This window comes from Bubalus kerabau, chromosome X (genome assembly GCF_029407905.1).
Source record: "Bubalus kerabau isolate K-KA32 ecotype Philippines breed swamp buffalo chromosome X, PCC_UOA_SB_1v2, whole genome shotgun sequence".
NCBI lineage: Eukaryota > Metazoa > Chordata > Mammalia > Artiodactyla > Bovidae > Bubalus > Bubalus kerabau.
In genome coordinates, this window is record NC_073647.1 from 17807583 (window position 1) to 17813900 (window position 6318).

Genomic DNA, 6318 nt, shown 5'->3' on the forward strand with positions numbered 1-6318 from the left:
TAAGATCCTGTATGCCACTGCTGCTGCTGCTGCTGCTGCTAAGTCACTCCAGTCGTGTCGGCTAGGCGTGGCCAAAACAAAACCCCCCAAAAAAGTCCACCAGCCTTTTTTATTTTTTTGGAAATTAATAAGCTTACCCTGAAATGTATATGAAAATGCAAAGGATCCAGTATAGCCAAAACAATGGTGAAAAAGAGTCAATGGGAGAATTTTCATTTCCATATTTCAAAAACTTACTATACAGTCACAGTTATTGACAGTATGATAATATCATAAAGATAGAAATATAGATCAATGGAACAGAATGAAGTCCATAAATGAACCCTTATATAATGGTCAATATATTTCTGACCAAGGTGCCAAAGCAATTCAGTGTGGAAATGACAGTTTTTTCAACAAATAGTGCTAGGACAATTAGAGATTCACAAGCAAGAATATAATTTTAGGCCCTTATCTACACCATACATTTAAAAAATGAAGTCAAAATGGGTGAGCTAAAATAAAAGCTATAGTCATAAAACTTTTTATTGAGGTATAGTTGATAAATAATATCATATGTTTCAGGTGTACAACACATTGATTTATAATTTTAAAGGTTATATTCCATTTATAGTTATGAAATATTGACTATATTCTCTGTGTTGTACAACATATTCTTGTAGCTTATTTATTTTATACATGGTAGCTTCTACCTCTTAATCCCCTAACCCCTATCTTGCCCCACACTTCCTCCTCCACTGGTAACCATTAGTTTGATTTCTATATCTATGAGTCTGTTTCTGTTTTGTTATATTCACTAGTTTGTTTTATATATATTTTTAGATTTCACATATAAGTAATGTTATGGAGTATTTGTCTTTCTTTGTCTGATTTATTTCATTTAGCATAATACCTTCCAAATCCATTCATGTTGTTGGATATAGGAGAATTTTATTCTTTTTTTTAGCTGAGTAGTATTCCAGTGTGTGTGTGTGTGTGTGTGTGTCACATCTTCTTTATCTATTCATGTTTTGATGGACACTGAGGTTGCTTCCATATTTGGCAATTGTAAATAATGCTGCTGTGAATATTGGGGTTCATGTATCATTTCGAATTAGTGTTTTTGTTTTTTTCAGATATATACCCAACAGTGAAATTGCTGGATCACATGGCAGTTCTATTTTTAATTTTTTGAGAAATCTTCATACTGCTTTCCACAGTTGCCGCACCAATTTACATTCATACCAACGGTGTATGAGGGTTCCTTTTTCTCTACATCCTCGCCAACGTTTGTTACTTGTGGTCTTTTGATGATCACCATTCTGACAGATGTGAGATGATATCTCTTTGTGGTTTTGATTTGCATTCCTCTGATGATTAGTGATATTCAATATATTTTCATGTGCCTGTTGGCCATCTATATGTCTTCTTTGGAAAAATGCCTATTCAGTTCTTTTCCCTATTTTTAAATCAGGTTGTCTGGGTTTTTTCTTTTTTCTTTCTTTCTTTTTTAAAAATTTATTTATTTTAGTTGGAGGCTAATTACTTTACAATATTGTAGTGGGTTTTGCCATACATTGACATGAATCAGCCATGGGTGTACATGTGTTCCCCATCGTGAACCCCACTCCCACCTCCCTCCCCATCCCATCCCTCAGGGTCATCCCAGTGCACCAGCCCTGAGCATCCTGTCTCATGCATCAAACCTGGACTGGCGATCTGTTACACATATGATAATATACATGTTTCAATGCTTTTCTCTCAAATCATTCCACCCTCACCTTCTCCCATAGAGTCCAAAAGACTGTTCTATACATCTGTGTCTCTTTTGTTGTCTCACATATAGGGTCATTGTTACCATCTTTCTAAATTCCATATATATGCATTAGTATAGTATATTGGTGTTTCTCTGACTTACTTCACTCTGTATAACAGGCTCCAGTTTCATCCACCTCATTAGAACTGATTCAAATGTATTCTTTTTAATGGCTGAGTAAGTGGTCATGTATGGATGCAAGAATTGGACTGTGAAGAAAGATGAGCGCCGAAGAATTGATGCTTTTGAAGTGTGGTGTTGGAGAAGACTCTTGAGAGTCCCTTGGACTGCAAGGAGATCCAACCAGTCCATTCTGAAGGAGATCAGCCCTGGGATTTCTTTGGAAGGAATGATGCTAAAGCTGAAACTCCAGTACTTTGGCCACCTCATGTGAACAGTTGACTCATTGGAAAAGACTCTGATGCTGTGAGGGATTGGGGGCAGGAGGAGAAGGGGACGACAGAGGATGAGATGGCTGGATGGCATCACCGACTCGATGGATGTGAGTTTGAGTGAACTCCGGGAGTTGGTGATGAACAGGGAGGCCTGGCGTGCTGCGATTCATGGGGTCGCAAAGAGTCGGACACCACTGAGTGACTGAACTGAACTGAACTGAATATTCCATTGTGTATATGTACCACAGCTTTCTTATCCATTCGTCTGCCGATGGACATCTAGGTTGCTTCCATGTCCTGGCTATTATAAACAGTGCTGCGATGAACATTGGGGTACACGTGTCTCTTTCAACTCTGGTTTCCTTGGTGTGTATGCCCAACAGTGGGATTGCTGGGTCATATGGCAGTTCTACTTCCAGTTTTTTAAGGAATCTCCACACTGTTCTCCATAGTGGCTGTACTAGTTTGCATTCCCACCAACAGTGAAAGAGGGTTCTCTTTTCTCCACACCCTCTCCAGCATTTATTGTTTGTAGACTTTTGGATAGCAGCCATTCTGACAGGCGTGAGATGGTACCTCATTGTGGTTTTGATTTGCATTTCTCTGATAATGAGTGATGTTGAGCATTTTTTCATGTGTTTGTTAGCCATCTGTATGTCTTCTTTGGAGAAATGTCTGTTTACTTCTTTGGCCCATTTTTTGATTGCATCATTTATTTTTCTGGAATTGAGCTGCAGGAGTTGCTTATATATTTTTGAGATTAATTCTTTGTCAGTTGCTTTGTTTGCTATTATTTTCTCCCATTCTGAAGGCTGTCTTTTCACCTTGCTTATAGTTTCCTTCATTGTTGTTATGATTTCTCCATTTTCATTTCTAATTTTGTTGATTTGATTCTTCTCCCTTTGTTTCTTGATAAGTCTGGCCAATGGTCTGTCAATTTTATTTATCTTCTCAAAGAACCAGCTTTTGGCTTTGTTGATTTTTGCTATGGTCTCTTTTGTTTCTTTTGCATTTATCTGCCCTAATTTTTAAGATTTCTTTCCTTCTACTAGCCCTGGGGTTCTTCATTTTCTTTTTTTTTTTTTAATTTTATTTTATTTTTAAACTTTACAAAATTGTATTAGTTTTGCCAAATATCGAAATGAATCCGCCACAGGTATACATGTGTTCCCCATCCTAAACTCTCCTCCCTCCTCCCTCCCCATACCATCCTTCTGGGTCGTCCCAGTACACCAGCCCCAAGCATCCAGTATCGTGCATTGAACCTGGACTGGCAATTCGTTTCATACATGATATTATACATGTTTCAATGCCATTCTCCCAAATCTTCCCACCCTCTCCCTCTCCCACAGAGTCCATAAGACTGTTCTATACATCAGTGTCTCTTTTGCTGTCTCGTACACAGGGTTATTGTTACCTTTCTAAATTCCATATATATGCGTTAGTATACTGTATTGGTGTTTTCTAGTTGCTTTAAGTGTAGTGTTAGGTTATTTATTTGACTTTTTTCTTGTTTCTTGAGGTAAGCCTGTATTGCTATGAACCTTTCCCTTAGCCCTGCTTTTACAGTGTCCCATAGGTTTTGGGTTGTTGTGTTTTCATTTTCATTAGTTTCTATGCATATTTTTATTTCTTTCTTGATTTCTGGGTTTTTGCTATTGAGTTGTATGAGCTGTAAAACTATAAAACTTTTAGAAATAAACATAGGAAAAATTCTTTGTGACCTTGGGATTTATTTTCTGTGGCTGTATGACTGAGGGTCATATCAATTTGACCTATTGACCAATTTAACCAAACTGATGTTTATCACTCCAACCAACACAGCAGAATACATATATATTTCAAATGCATGTTAAACACTTACCAATATATACCATATTTGGGGCCAAGCAGATTCTTTACCGACTGAGCCACAGGGATGGCCATCATTAGTCATTAGGGAAATGCAAATCAAAACTACATTGAGATACCACTACTGCTACTTCACACTCGCCAGAACAACTATAATCAAAAAACAAACAAGAAAGTTGTGACAAGGTTGTGGGAAATGTGGAAGCCTCATACATTGTAGAATTGTGCAGTCACATTGTAAAACTGGTTGGCAGTTCATTACTGTATGACCTAGGAATCTTATTCCTAGGTATATACCCAAGAGAAACGACAATAGAAGCCCATACAAAAACCTGTACACAAATGTTCACCATGTACATAATGTAAAAAATAATACCATCTTGATACATCATAATAGTCAAAAGTGGAAGTAATCCAAGTATCCATCAACTGATGAATACAAGATAAGTAAAATAGGGTAGGTACATCTATACAATGGAACATTATTCTGAAAGTAAAAAGGAATGAGGTACTGAGACAGGCTGTAACATGGATGAGCCCTGAAAATTATTCTAAGTGAAAGAACCCAGTCACAAAAGTACCATATATTGTATGGCTCCATTCATATGAAATGTCAAATAGAGAAATCTATAGAGACAAAAAATAGGTTAAGTGAATGCCTACAGCTGGGATGGTCTGGGGCAGGAGTCCAGAATGTGTGTTTTTTCCCACACCATCATGCAATTTTCCAATTATCAGTAGATACTGACAGTAGTAGTAGTGTTAGTAGCTCAGTTGTGTCCAACCCTTTGTGACCCCATGGACTGTAGCCCGCCAGGCTCCTCTGTCCATGGGATCCTCCAGGCAAGAACACTGGAGTGGATTGCCATTCCCTTCTCCAGAGGATCTTCCCGACCCTGCAATTGAACTTGGGTCTTCTGTGTTGCAAGCAGATTCTTTACCATTTGAGCTACAGGGAAGACCTGGATACTGACAGGGTGTCCTACAAATTTAACTCAATTCTGACACTATCTACCTTGAGAAAGTGTCAGATCCCACAAGTTAAGCACTCAGTCCCACAAGACTGTTCTCACCCCACTTCAGATACCCATCACAAATCCAGATTGTTACTTGTGCTTCTGATCACTGACTATAAGTTGAAGGTTCCCACAACCCCCTCCTCAGGTTCAATTCATTTGCTTGAGGGACTCGCAGAACTAAGAAAATCAGTTTATTTACTAGATTACTGGTTTATTGTAAAAAGGATGTAACTCTGGAATGGACAGATTGGAAGAGATGCTAAGTGCCAGGTATGTGGAAAGATGCATGGAGCTTCCATGCTCTCAGACACACCCATCTCCCCACATCAACCCAGAAGTTCTCTAAAACCTGACCTTTCAGGGTTTTATGGAGACTTCATTACATAGATATAACTGATTAAATCATTGACTCTTAGTGATTAAACTCCATCTTCCAGCCCCCATCCCTTCCCCAGAGGTCAGGGAGTGGGGCTGAAAGTTCCAACTCCTTAACCATGGTTGGTTTCTTGGCAACCAGCCCCCCACCTTTAGGTTACTTAGGGGCTTTCCAAAAGTGGTGGCTCAGATGGTAAAGAATCTGCCTGCAACACAAGAGACCTGGGTTTGATTCCTGGGTCAGGACAATCACCTGGAGAAGGGAATTGCTACCCACTCCAGTATTCTTCTCTAGAGAATTCCGTGGACAGAGGAGCCTGGCAGGCTACAGTCCAAGGGGTTGCAAAAGTGTTGGACACGACTAAGCAACTAACACACTTCCAAAAGTCACCTCACTAACATAAACTCAGATATGGTTGAAAGGGGCTCCTTATGAATGGCAAAAGGCATTCCTATTGCTCAGAAAATTCCAAGGAGGTTGGGAGCTTTGTGCCAGGATCCAGGGACAAAGATCAAATATATTTCCGATTATACAAGGGGATGATGGCTAAAGGGTACAAGGTCTGTTGTGGGAGGTGATGAAATTGTTCTAAAATGTATTGTGATGGTGACTGCACAACTGTGTAATTTACTAAAAATCATTGAATTATACATTTAAAAAACAAGAAAAAGAAATGAATTACTGCTATACAGAATAATCTGAATAAATCTCCAGTGAAAGAATATAAATCTAAGAAGTTGCATCCTATATAAAATTCTATTTATATAACATGGGGTCACAAAGAGTCGGACACAACTGAGTGACTGAACTGAACTTAACTGAACATCCTTGAAATGACAAAATTATAGCAATGGGGAGCAGACTAGTGATTGATAGGAGTTA